The 13,397-nt window shown below is 36.1% G+C and overlaps 1 long non-coding RNA gene across 1 annotated transcript in view; it reads left to right on the top strand.

Moving 5' to 3' along the window:
- LOC107758616 (uncharacterized) overlaps positions 1–1,941 on the top strand; it is a 9,133-nt gene extending 7,192 nt beyond the window's left edge. Inside the window, exons 2-3 of the long non-coding RNA XR_001642044.1 lie at positions 1,755–1,825; positions 1,907–1,941. This is a non-coding gene — a long non-coding RNA (uncharacterized LOC107758616). The remainder of the gene's footprint in view (positions 1–1,754; positions 1,826–1,906) is intronic.
- Positions 1,942–13,397: the final 11,456 nt, after the last annotated feature.

Below are 13,397 nucleotides of genomic sequence, written 5' to 3'. Positions count from 1 at the left end.
TTAAACCGCATAAACACATTTCATTACACCAAATACACAAAGTGGTAGGCCTACTATTACTACTACGACCAGTCTTCATTAAGCAGGGCTGTACGCTAAGTTTTTTTTCACATAGCACTGGTGCTACAGAGGTTGAAAGTTTTGTAGCACAGGCCAAAAAGTTGTAGCACAAGTATAAAACGTCTGTTATTATGTCTGAAAACAAACACAAGTAATGGAGTTTATCACTTAAACAGGCACTGATGTTCCATACAGAGCACAAAAAATACAAACCATCACAAAAATTGTTTTTAGACAAAAGTTTTCTTAATTTACTAAAAATGGAAGAGTGCAGAAACATAACACCTCTTACACCTTAACAAAATATAAAATAAAAAAAGAATGGCAGACATTTTGGCCAAAGTGAGCAAAGATAAAAATCTTTGTCATCATTGTATCTTTGTTATTAGAAAATAAGAACAAAGATATACATTACAAATACACATAATATACAAATAAAACAAACAGTGCTTCATTTTTCAGGTACAGTATTTAGCAGTAACATTCAAGAAATTGAATGAACAAATATGAAAATAAAATACTATATACACTATATACATCAATTATAAATAGTTCACCAAAAATGAAAATTCTGTCATCTGTCTTTCAATTCTGTCATAGTGTTTCATTTTTATACCACCATTTACTCAAGTTGTTTTAAACCTGAATTAGTTTATTTCGTCTGTTGAACATAAAAGTTATTTTTGAAGAATGTGGGTAACCAAGCAGTTGCTGGTAATTTTTTTTTCCTACTGTAAAAGTCAGTGTGGACGGCTACTGTTTGGTTACTCACATTCTTCAAAATATCTTCTTTTGTGTTCAGTACAAGAAAGAAAGAAATTAATACAGGTTTGGGACAAAATGTGAGTGAGTAAATAATGACAGAAATTAAATTTTTTGGGTGAACTATCCCTTTAGTAGCACGTGCGACATATATGTCGCACTGTACAGCCCTGCCATGGGCGCACAAATGCATTTGCTATTTAAACAACGTGGCGCAGGACGGGAAAATGAGAACTGCGTCGGGCTGAAACTAGCAAAAACTCTTGCACCGTGTGTGATAGGGCCCACTGTCTCAAATGCATTAAACAGCACAAATATATTCACTGTTTGCCATGGTAGATCAATTTGATCCATGATCCACATTAAGGGCTGCTTAAGAAGCGTGTACATCAAATTATCCTGACTCCCTGAACCTGGATCAAATTAGTGAGATTGCATGAACTTAAATAGTCCTTTATGGAACCGCTTTAGCCCTGATTGATTTGTTAGGTTATTTCAAGTCAGGACTTTAATCCCCGCTTTTCTTAGCGTCTTTTTTGAAACAGTCCCTGGGTGTAAACAGGCCCAAAGTATGTTGAAGGTATAGTTGGTATCAACTTGATAAAAGCTATTGACAATAGAACTAGTTTTTTTTTTTTTGGCTGTGAAATTTTGTTGAAATATCGCTATATCACTAATGTGATTTTTCAGTCCTGGGACAGTCTTGCACACTTTTTGCAATGTGCATGCGCTCTCAAGTGGCCAAGACTATGGGTACTGGGAAAGGCCCTCAGAATATGAATTGAATTGGAATGACAGAAAGATAAATCATTCTCTTTCCTATAAGCCTTCAATTTTTAAGAACATTTTTCAGAACAACTTAAAAAAAAATTTTTTATTCAAACTTCCCTGCATTTAAATTCCACTTGCAATTCTTGTTGCTTCCTCCTCAGTTCATATTCAATTCATTTCTGGATGGTGCACAACCCTGTCAGCTGCTTGCTGAGACAGTGCAAGTTGAAAGGTATAGTTCAGCCAAAAATTCTTTCACAGTTTATTCACCCTCATCTCATTCCAAACCTGTATGACTTACTTTCTTCTTCAGAACATGAAAAATTGTGAGGAATGTTGGGAACCAAACAACACTGGAGCCCACTGACTTCCATTGTATGGACCAAAAACAAAAACACCCACTGAGGTATTCCCTAAAATATCTTCAGTTTATGTTTCACAGAAGAAAGTCAGACATGCATTTTGAAATAACATGAAGGTGACTAAATGATGACAGAAGTTTCATTTTTGGCTGAACTATCCCTTTCAAGATATTTGAAGGTAACTCTATAGACCCCTACAGTTCTGAGATTATACAGAAGTATGTACTGTCTAAGCATTTGCTTCTGTGTATTATTGTGAGGTGTGTTTCATGCCCAAGACATGCAAAAAAGTATCTAGAAACAGCTCTAAGAAAGCACAAGTTAAAAACATAAAGATGTCACCGTGATACTTTCTCTGACTTTCTAAGACGGTGTTGATGTTTAACTCCAAACCTTTGTGTTTACTTTACAGAGCTCCTCAGTTTCTGTCTCATTGACATGCACATCAATAAAGCCTTTCCCACAAAATTCCAAACCACATCAATATTAAACAGATCTAGTGAGTTGGGTAAATTATGTAGATTGTTTTGAAAGACTGGGAAAGTTTTTCTCACATCAGTGCTGGTTGAGCCGCTCTACCTGGGAGCGTTTTGATGTGAATGTGGAAGGGAACGCTTCCATTAGCCACGTTCACATTATTGAAACGCACCTTTTGAGAAGGGAGCGCGGGAACAGAGGCTTTTCAGAGACGAATGAACTGCTGTTTGTACTGAGGAAAGGCTTTTGTTCCCGAGCTATGCAGCGTCGCACCCCACAGTCAGAAACCCAGATGAAGAAATTGAAAAAGTCTTATTTTACTAACCTAACACCTATAGTTTGCATCAGCTTGATAAAAGTAGCTTTAAATAAAGCAACTTTTGTGAGCAAACTGTGTCTGGGGTTTATCTCACAGGCTCTTGGCAAGATATTTTCTTCAACAAACCTCCATTTTCTCTAACATATTTGTCTTTTATGTTATGTGTGAGTTGTGCACCCAGCGTTTATTTGCACTATTGTGAGAGAACTCGTACTGTTAAGATCTCACTATGACATTTATCTGCTCATCTCTGTTTCAAGAATAAATGCGAAAATAAATGAAAAGTTTTCGCAGTTTATTTTGCAAAGGATGATCGGTGTGCTTTAATGGGGTACAATAAGCTAAAAGACCTACTTATAGGAGTAGTTCACCCAAAAATGAAAATTTTTCTGAAAATGTGCTCACCCTCAGGCCATCCAAGACGAGTTTGTTTCTTTATGGGAACAGATTTGGAGCAATTTAGCACGACAACGTTTGCTCACCAATGGATCCTCTGCAGTGAATGGGTTCCATCAGAATGAGAGTCCAAACAGCTGATAAAAACATCACAATAATCCACAAGTAATCCACACCACTCCAGTCCATCAATTAACGTCTTCTGAAGTGAAAAGCTGCATGTTTGTAACAAACAAATTAATTAAGATGTTTTTAACTTCAAACCAAAGCTTCTGGCTAAAATACACGTCCTCTATCCATAATATTGCTTTCTCCAGGGAATACTTTTAAGGAACAAAGTGTATCGTTTGTATTTCATGTCTTTTAGTTTTTCATAACATTGTCATTTAAAGCTTCATAAAACTGCAATATTTTAGATCAAATTACGTGACAGTCAGTCTTTTGCCATTGCACTCCATGACCTCATGGATCTGAAAAATGTTGCTGTGCTGCTGCTATATGAAGTGTTACGGGAGAAAATAAAATCAAAAGTGCCTTTTACCTCAGGGGGCCTTTAGCCCCTTGTACCCTACCCTCGATCAAAGCACTTAACCCCAGGTTACTCCATAGGGACAACATGTGTGCTGTATGTCACTTAACAATTTCCACTGACCATGGTTGTGTGGAAATAAAAGCTAAATTCTATATATCGCTATGTGAATGCTGTCTTCTGCTATACACACCTCTCCACCGAAGGCAATATACACATACTGTTAAGAGGTAAAGACATTAAAGCTAAGAATATCACTAAACGGTTTTCTTTTCGTATTTGTTTTATGGCATCACCTACAAGAGGGTCGGTACAATGTGGTCAGTTTGATCCTGAACAGCAATTAATTTTCACTCCGGATTTAGTGGCCTTCATAATAGGTAGATTATTTTTGAGCTGCACAGAGAAACGGTCTAATTCATGCAATTTGCTTTGGCTATATTTAGAGAGTAATTGCTAGTGAAGGTACTCTCATCAAGAGCCACAAGTGGTTGTTTATTTCTCCCCAGCCACCCGCAGATTTCTCAGAAAAATAAATAAGTTCAGATAGGGCTGTGCAATTAATCACATGCGATTTGTCAAGCGCATCTCGGCAGTAAAACCGGTTCCGTGATTGGTAGTAAATCTCCATCACCTGCTTTCAGATGGAGCGGCATTTAATACACGGAGCCATAGTTCACTGACAAGATAGGCAACATCGCTTTCATAATCGAATGCGATTCATCTGTGATTATGAATGCGATATTTAAAATGTGTAAAATAGCCCTCTAAAATGTTATTAACTCAAGCCAGCCCAATGTAAACACTCTCGAATTATAGTGAGGGAAAATATATTTTTATTCCAAATCAGCCAGGAGTGTAAAAAGATAGAGGAGCACTCAAATACGCATCAGTGACAATGTTATGAAATTGATTCTGACACCTCTAAAATTACCCGCCTTCAGGGAACGAGGGTTACCATACGTAACCGAGACGTTTTTATTTGTAGTAAAACCATGATTAATTTTCCTAAGAGATGACAGTTGTGTGAGCCTACCTGCGTCTGCGCATCTCTCTAAACAAGATGTACTTCAAAAACAGTGATTTTACCACCTCGTTGCTGAGGAATATAATATAACGATCTAGTATATAGGCAATTTTATTAATAAAAGTCGTGAGGCAGCGTTGACATGTTTGTGTGTGCGCGCAGCACAATCTGCGAATTCTGTCTGTCTGTGTCTGTCTGTCTGTCTGTGTGCGAGTGATATGTGTGGGTTTGTGTGCATCAATTAAAGCAGCGCATTAATATGGAACGGTGATTAAACTGACTTGGAACTACCTGTGCATTAAATGGTTTTAATGCATACCTGCCAGCCAATCAGAATCGAGTATTCAGACCAAAAAACTTTTTTTTATATATATATTTTTTTTAAATGCCAGTAATAGTTTGGTTACATGTATTCTGAAAATTAATATACAGGTTTGAGACAATTTGAGGGTGATGACACCATTTTCATTTCTTGGGTGAACTATTTTTTGAACTGATTCAAGAACACATTGATTACCACTCTGAAAATGAAAAATACCAAAAATAGCAAACATCTTCTTTTTTTTGTAGGAAATTGCATTTAGAACATAAGTATATCACGTTATAATCTTTTTCTTTGATTTTTGTTGGTCTGGATAAAGCAGTGCGTTTAATAACTCTGCTCCACTCATTACTAGTCTGAATTATACCACTTTGCTCTAAAATATTTAACAACATGGGTTTAAGGGCTCATTAACAAATTGGTCAATTCAGCATCCGATAAAGAGGTCCATCTGTTTTACTGAAGGCCCCATGTGGGCTGCTCTGAGATTCACAGCAGCAGAAAATGATGTTTTTGAAATCTAAATATTGGCTAAAGAGACATTTTCATTAGCCGACGCCACGTAACCTCTGAATCCAATAAAATTTCCGTTCGGATAAATATTGAGGGATGTTCACCGCTGAAAGGTGCGTCTGATCTTCTAAATGACACTGTAAAAATGGAAGCTGATTCTCTGCTGTTCAGCCTCCATCTGGAAACCCATCTGTACCTCCTGTTTTATGGATCTGATTCCCACTGTATCCAATACTCGCATGAAGGTTAATGACTGGACAAACTGTAGCATGCTAAGGTCATGCATTAACCACAAACAGGGTCAGGAAGGGTAACCAGAGCTGTTAGCATATGGGTAAATATTGAATATGAAATAGGATAAGCTTAGGCATAGATCTATTGACAATGCTTAATGTGACCGTACACGCTAAAGACTATCCACTGGGATTATTTATTTATTTGTCATATCTATTCTAGGGCAAAGCTATTCTGTGACATGAAGCAATTAACACTGTAATAAGATAACATTTTTGTGAGGGAACGCTTGATTCAAAGCGATTTAGAATGGTTTTTGCTGTGGTCATGGTTAAAGATCCCTCATAATGTAATACATTTTACAAAGATGCTGTCAAAAAGATATAGTGTCAATGAGGCTCTACTTCACATAAAATAAGAGGCACTATGATAAGAAAAGATTGATTACCCCATGCTTTAGGAACTTGTGATATTGTGTGGAGTCCTGGGGTGGAAAAGAACCATTAACCGCACCTGCTGTTGCATTCCCTACATCTGTTCCTTATTACAGTGAAGCAAGACACATGCTTCCACATGATGTTCCAGCTTGACGCATTAGCTCATAAGCGTTCCGGTTTGTTTGACGCTTTAATGACAGATCAACGATCGACCCATAATTGCACAATTGGCTGTTTAGATTTTGCTGAGAAATCTTGAAAATCAAATGCACTTTCATAATTTCTGCATAATTTCCATCATCATGTAATTCTGTGGGATTAAAATACATTCAACCAAATCTTTTTATTTATTGGATTGAACAAATCTGTGTGAAACCTAACCGAATGTTTTTTTTGTTTGAAAAATGTTTGAATGTCAATGAATCAGTCATTGACATACAAACATGTTTGAGTCAGTCAATAGAGAAGAATAAACTTTTTTGTGTGTGAAAAGAGTTTAACATAAAATCTGCTTAATCTCGAGAGAGCAGAAGTCATGTGTGGCAGAATTTTTTTTTTTTTCTCTCTCTTTAAACTTCCCACTCTTCTAAGTCTTCATCAACAGTTACTGACTTTTCACATGTGGTTGAACTCATGAGAGATAATTGGCTCACCGCAAGTTAAGTTAATGTACTATAATCATTCTGTAGCACTATTAACACAAGTTCAGTTTATAGTAAAAACAAGTACATTCAAATGTAAATTAAGCCGCATAATTTAATTTCAGTTTATGGTTTAATTTTCTAAGTTTATGGTTTATCTAGAAAGAAATTACCATAGATTACTGCAAGGCTGTAATTGTAAATAGCCTATATTTGAAAAAAAAAGTCATCTTTTATAGTCCCTCCACTTTTATCAGAAGCTTATGCTCAGATGGCCGTTTAACTAATACTATGTTTTACTTCTACATCTCATGTCATGTGCAGTAAGCAGAACTGGCCTAAAGGCTTAAAAAGATCTCATCTTACGTGCGACGTGCGGATCTTGACGTTTCCAACATGGCGGACACGTGGGATGGATCTCTCAAAGGAGGCTGAACTTGAGATAGGTAGGCAATGTTTTCACGGCGTTGTGCACGAAAGTAAAGAAATATGAGATATTAAGTGATATTTTGTTTCAGCATTGATGGGAGTGTTTCAGTGCTGAAAGGTAAAAATGCATTTGTTTTATTGTCAGTAGTTGTATGGATATTCGGAGTTTAATAACGATCTGTGTAGGCACGTTTAATGTTGACACCTGCGCGCAAGTTTTGTCCGTTCCGATTTCTGCATGTATCATACGATTTATGCGTGCATATAATTGAGATATGCACATCGTAGTGCATTTTGTTGAGCTCGCTGTGGTTCAGAAATGTATGAATGCAGACACATTTGTGTTTTGGATATTTGGTCAATTTTAAGTATTATATTATGTATTATCTAGTGTGTATGTGTGCTATGTAAAGAGCTGAGTAGTAATTGATTACATGTAATCTGGATTATGTAATCAGGTTCCAAAAATGTAGTACTTGTAATTAGATTAAATGACATTTTAAAATACTCGTAATCAGACTACAGTTACTTTTTTATGGATTACATGATTACATATTATTTAGACAATAATAATAAATTATTCAGAATTTATTGATTCTCCCTAATTCCTCTTTTTCATCTGTTAAATTTTCCTTTCTAAAATAGCCGGCCGCTTGTATACATTCAGAAAGTCTTCCAGTTTTGTAAACATTCACACAGTGACCAGTCACTAGTCAGGTGGCTACAGCATTTCATGTTTAGGAAGTGTTTCAACATCGCATCAACTACTGATGAACGCATTCATTTTCATTTTAACTATCACTCTGTAGGTTATTTAACCATGTATTTCTATGTCTTTTGGAAGGCTTTTCTTTCAAACACGTAAAAATGCACAAATTCACAAACTTCTGTCATCTGATTCTCTTTCACCTAATATATTTACTTGAAGTACACCTGAGATTTAAAAAATTATATATTTTAATAATTATCACATCTGATTTAACTAATTAGCTTTTCATTAAACTCATAAACCCCCTTCAGTTCCTTCACAAACCCCAGTTTGGGAAGCCTTGATGTAATATAATGTTTAATACACTTCATGTTGTTAATAACAACAAATGTAATAGTACTATTTGTATTTTTATGTTAATATGGTACAAGATTATCCTATTTGAATCAATGTGATAAACGAGTTAGGTCAAGAGTTATCTAAAAATAATCTAAAAGTAGTCTGATTATATTACCTAAAATGTGTTATGGATTGCGTTACTAACTACAATTTTTGCCATGTAATTTGGAATCAGTAACGGATTACAATTTGTATGTAATCAGCTCTGTCTGTCTGTCTGTATCTATCGAAACTTTATGATAATGCAATTATTGTCAAATTAATTTAGGCTACTTTGCAGATTGATGTTGAGAGTGCCATTAAATAGAGAGAGACAGCTTGTAAGCTGAGGTCAATCATTACAGCATAAATCATGACAGGGTGATCATGACCCAGATTTGAAATGCAGGGGTTTTGTTTTACCCTGAAGGGTTATTTAGCAATGATGACCAACTGAGTGTAGAATTAACCCACTTATTGCATGGCCAATAAATAAATCGATATGAACTTAGATAAGAAGAAAGACTGTGGCGTGATATAGTGACTGACCAATCAGAATGACGTATTTCAGAGAGCCGCATAATTGTGGGGTATTAATAAGCCAGTTTTTTTTAGTTGATTTACCCGCTGTTCATTAGTATCAAAGCTCGTTTACCCATGAGCATGTTCATCAGCATGTTGTGGCTTTTGCATAAGGGATCTGTGGATCTGTTTCCGGCTGTGTTTAGAACGAATGCACATGTTCAGATGGCACAGGGAAGATCATTCATCAGGGGTTTTGAACAACAGTACACATGGACAGCGAGGAGGCATTTATCTCCCCGGAACAACACAAACACAGAGCTGCTGCCCTGGAGACTTCAGCTGCATGCTCAAATCACCATCCCTCTTCATATTCCACTGTGTCTAATTAGCCAATTCAGTCCAGACCACATTTATAGACCCGGTGGAACATACAGGCACACACACTTATATACACACACACATGCACTGACCGAGTCTGTCCTGGAATTCACATGTAAATTAGATTGTAGTTCAGAAAGCCTTGTTCCTACGGTGTGGGCGTCTGCCTGTAGACTTTGAAGATGATCTAGTGGAAAGGACCTGGGTATATATTAGATTAAAAACATCAGACTCCGGATTTGCGTGTTAATAAATGCAATAATGATATTCCAAACTCGTGCGATTCGAGAGACAGTCAGCTAGTGATGCAGATTGGGCCAGTATGTTCTCTTGAGGAGAATCACACTGATGTCTTTTGACAAGCTTCATTCCACAGGAGAGAGGGGTCTGTCACCAGGACACCATCGCCCAAATGCTTGCCTGAGGCCGTCTTCCCCACTGACTCACATTCTACAAACAAGACACTAAAAATAACAGCTTAGAAAAGGTAGAAAAACAGCATGAAATATCCATGAAAAAGTCCAATGTAAGATTTTCTTTCTAATGAAATCATTTATTTTTTTCTATTGAAGGCATCACTGACTTCATTTTAAACCAATTTGTTTCAAATAAGAGGCTGTGTAAATATATCCACAATTAGAAATGCTTCGCTGATACTTTTACAAAAAGCAAAACTCAATAGATGTGATTCTAGAACACTGACTTGGACATCTAAAAAGAAAGCAATTTCAAGCATATATTCCAATTAAATGATTCTGAAATGATACCATGCTGAGTCCACTTTGCGTGTAGGTAAATTTGGAAATGATTCAAATTGGTTTAAATGTGCACATTAAAAGAAACTTTATTCAATGTGCAGGAACTAACTTAAAGTGAGGATTTGCAGCTGATTTCACCTAATAATTGCAAATTAGATTGATATGAATAACTAAATTTGGCATTAGCATATGTTCCTGATTTGTCTGCGGCATGACTGTTGTATATCTTGAACTCTGATTGGACTGGAAGCTGTTGGACTTGTTTTAAAGCGTTGTGACAACACTGCAACAAATGGAACTATGGGAAATCTTGTCCATTTTGTAACATGGTGAATTTTGTTTGTTTCCACCAGAATTTCCATCTCAAATTTGAATGAGAATATCATCAATGAGAATGAAACTTTAATGTAAAAAAAACTTAGACAATGCAAAAATGTACAGTGTACTGCATATAAAATGAACCGTAAAAATACAAAAGTAATTGTTTAAACATAATTACATTTACTTTTTTAATAATTAACTTATTGACTATAAATTACTGTCCTGGTTTTAATGCAAACAGAAAACTTTTTATGAGGTACGCTAACTCAGTTTAGTAAGATTTTAATTTGAAATGGTTTTAACTGCTGTATTTTTGTGTTTGCTTGTTTTTTGTTTGTTTATGTAACTTGTATTATTCCAACTCATTTTTTTGCCATATAAAGTTAGCCAGCCTTAGATGCTGACATGGCAATAAAAATAAATAACTACTCCTACTGACTATACATTTATGCAATTATTTATACAATCTACAGGCTTGAATATACAAATAAGATTAGCATTTTTAATTTTTCAGCCATGAATCTTGACAAATTTGTTTTATCTTTGGTTCATATTAGTCCAGGATAAGTTGTAGTGTCGCGGACAAATAAAATGCAAATCTGTTTTGGTCTCATTAAAGGGCGAAGGCAATGATAAGCCCCTGCATACACTGAGATGTATGTCACAATATGAACTACTTTTTGTTCAACGTGACTTTAATGTGGCATTATAAAATATAAGGAAATAGGCCCTTATTTTACAAGACCAACCTGCAGCCGATAAGGCAAGGAGTTCACAGGTGACTTGCGGTGCTGGTGGTTGAAAGGAAACTGTAGGTGTGATTCATAGCCGGTGGCACCATGCCATCAAGACAAGCAGAGATCTGATCAGCCTCTGCTGGGGCACCTCATGATCTTTTCTGATGATGAAAGTCTAAACACCCCAGGTTGCATCCTCTAATGATGTTCCAGAAAACTGCACTGAGCTTATTCATCTGCAGAGGTGAATGTTTTTGTGATTTTATTTATTTTTTTCCCCATGCAAAATCATGTTTATGCTGATAAACGGGGGTCATAAATTCAACTTGGCTTTTCTAAATTATTATTTAGAAAATATATTAGTCGTTAATATTGAAATGAATGCTCGACTAATCCAAAAATTACGTGATAACTAAATACAGCCTAGCACCACGAAGACTTCTTTTATTTCATTATAAAATATAGATTCGTCCTCATCTTTGAAAATGGTTGATTAGAGAAAGCTATTCATAATTAAAATGCAATACAAGTTTACTGAGAACTTTCTGGGTACATCTTAATGGAAATGTAAATCCAGATCTACTGATCCTTATGAACAAGGTGGCGAATTAAAAATTGAAAATGTACTTCGTATTTTTTTGACTCATTAAATAAAGTTTACTTTAAAAGAAATTAATAGCAAGCTTGAAAAACATGTTTAAAATGATGTACGCTCAGATGAGATGAAAATCCAGTCATAGGAACCTGGTTTATTTGACATAGAAAGGGTCGCCTCATGAGGGCCACCATTTTGAGATCACATGACCCTGATGAATATTCGACTAGCATCTCAAAACAAAGAAATAATAGTCATAATGACTGTTTTCATACAGGTTTCCCAAATGTTCTTCCCATCTGCCATTGATTGTAAAACACATAGCCCCATCCCAATGTCACAACATTATTTGAGTCAAGGCTGCTGCAGTGTTTACAAAATGTTTCCAAGGGAATCAGCATACTATGTCTCTGCATATTATGCTGTGATAGGAGCATAGAAAATATTGCTTGCTTCACCTTTAACCATATTTTGCCCACAAGGTTTCTCATAAACACTTCAGACAGCATGGAGAATAATCCCTATTAGTGCTCGGCTTTCTTCTTTGAGAAACATCCTCAGGCAGGTGTATAAAATCTATTCCAATGGTGCCGTTACAAACACCTCTATTCCATTTCTTACAGAAGCACCTGTTTAAAAGCCCTCTATCTCTTTCAGAAACCGTTAGCGATTTGCTGATGACGAATGATGCTGAATTTGAGGCCATTAGTTAATTAGCAGATCATAACATCCCTGAGGACAAAAGAAGCCCCAGAGTGGCTTCCTCTATCAGAACCGTGTGTCATTAGATGAGAGAGAGACACTAATTAGAGGGCTGAAAGAGTCTAGATATTATATAAAGCCTCCCTGAGCTCGATGCTATACACACACGCACATTTAAATGTAATATACAGGCCTGTTTTCTCCCCGCATAGAGAATGCCTAAATCTAATTTTGGGGTTTCAAAATCAATAACCTTTTGCTAAAAGCCCAGCTTGTTAGTGCGAGAGGTGCATCTGGGAAATGGAAGCCGTATGAAACAAAATTCTGAGGTGAGACTGAGATGTTGTAACTCTTGTGTTGTTAGAACAGTCTATTTCAAATAGGCCATGCTATATGCGACGGCGCAAATGAATAAAAACTGTCATTAGAGTCTCGCATCCACTAAGGCTATACCTCATGAACAGAATAGATTTGAGTAAATGTATTTTTAATAATTTAGCTTTAAAATCAATATAAAAATGGTATTCGCAACTCATTTTGCTTTCATAATGTAAATATGTAATGATATATTTTTCTTCATTGTATGTCTTCATTTGTACTGACACCTAGCGGTGTGGATCCAGAATGGCACAGAAATGTTTTGGATAATGAATGCCATTGTAGAAATGGCCAATTCATGCAAATTGACTTGTTTCTTAACCAGATGCCTAGAATAGTGTGTATATTCGGCTGGTCATGTGATCTGAATATGCTGACCATCTTAATGTGGAATTAAACAGCTTTGTCTTGGCCACTGACGTGACTCACGAACACTGTATTTGTTGACAATGCTATTAATTTCTTTAGGTGTAAAACCTTTCAAAAGTGGCCAAAAATACCCAGTGCACCTCTAAGCAAATCGATCAAAACATCATCAGCGACCTCCGGCGTGACACACCCGCCGACAGATCTGATTCCTTTTATCAGTGTCTCATTATGAAATGGAGAGGCTATTAATTATTTATTTATTTTTCTC

Source organism: Sinocyclocheilus rhinocerous, unplaced genomic scaffold (assembly GCF_001515625.1).
Source record: "Sinocyclocheilus rhinocerous isolate Xijiao unplaced genomic scaffold, SAMN03320098_v1.1 scaffold623, whole genome shotgun sequence".
Taxonomy (NCBI): Eukaryota; Metazoa; Chordata; class Actinopteri; order Cypriniformes; family Cyprinidae; genus Sinocyclocheilus; species Sinocyclocheilus rhinocerous.
The sequence above is the reverse complement of the archived record's forward strand: the minus strand, read 5'-3'. Positions and strand labels throughout refer to the sequence as shown.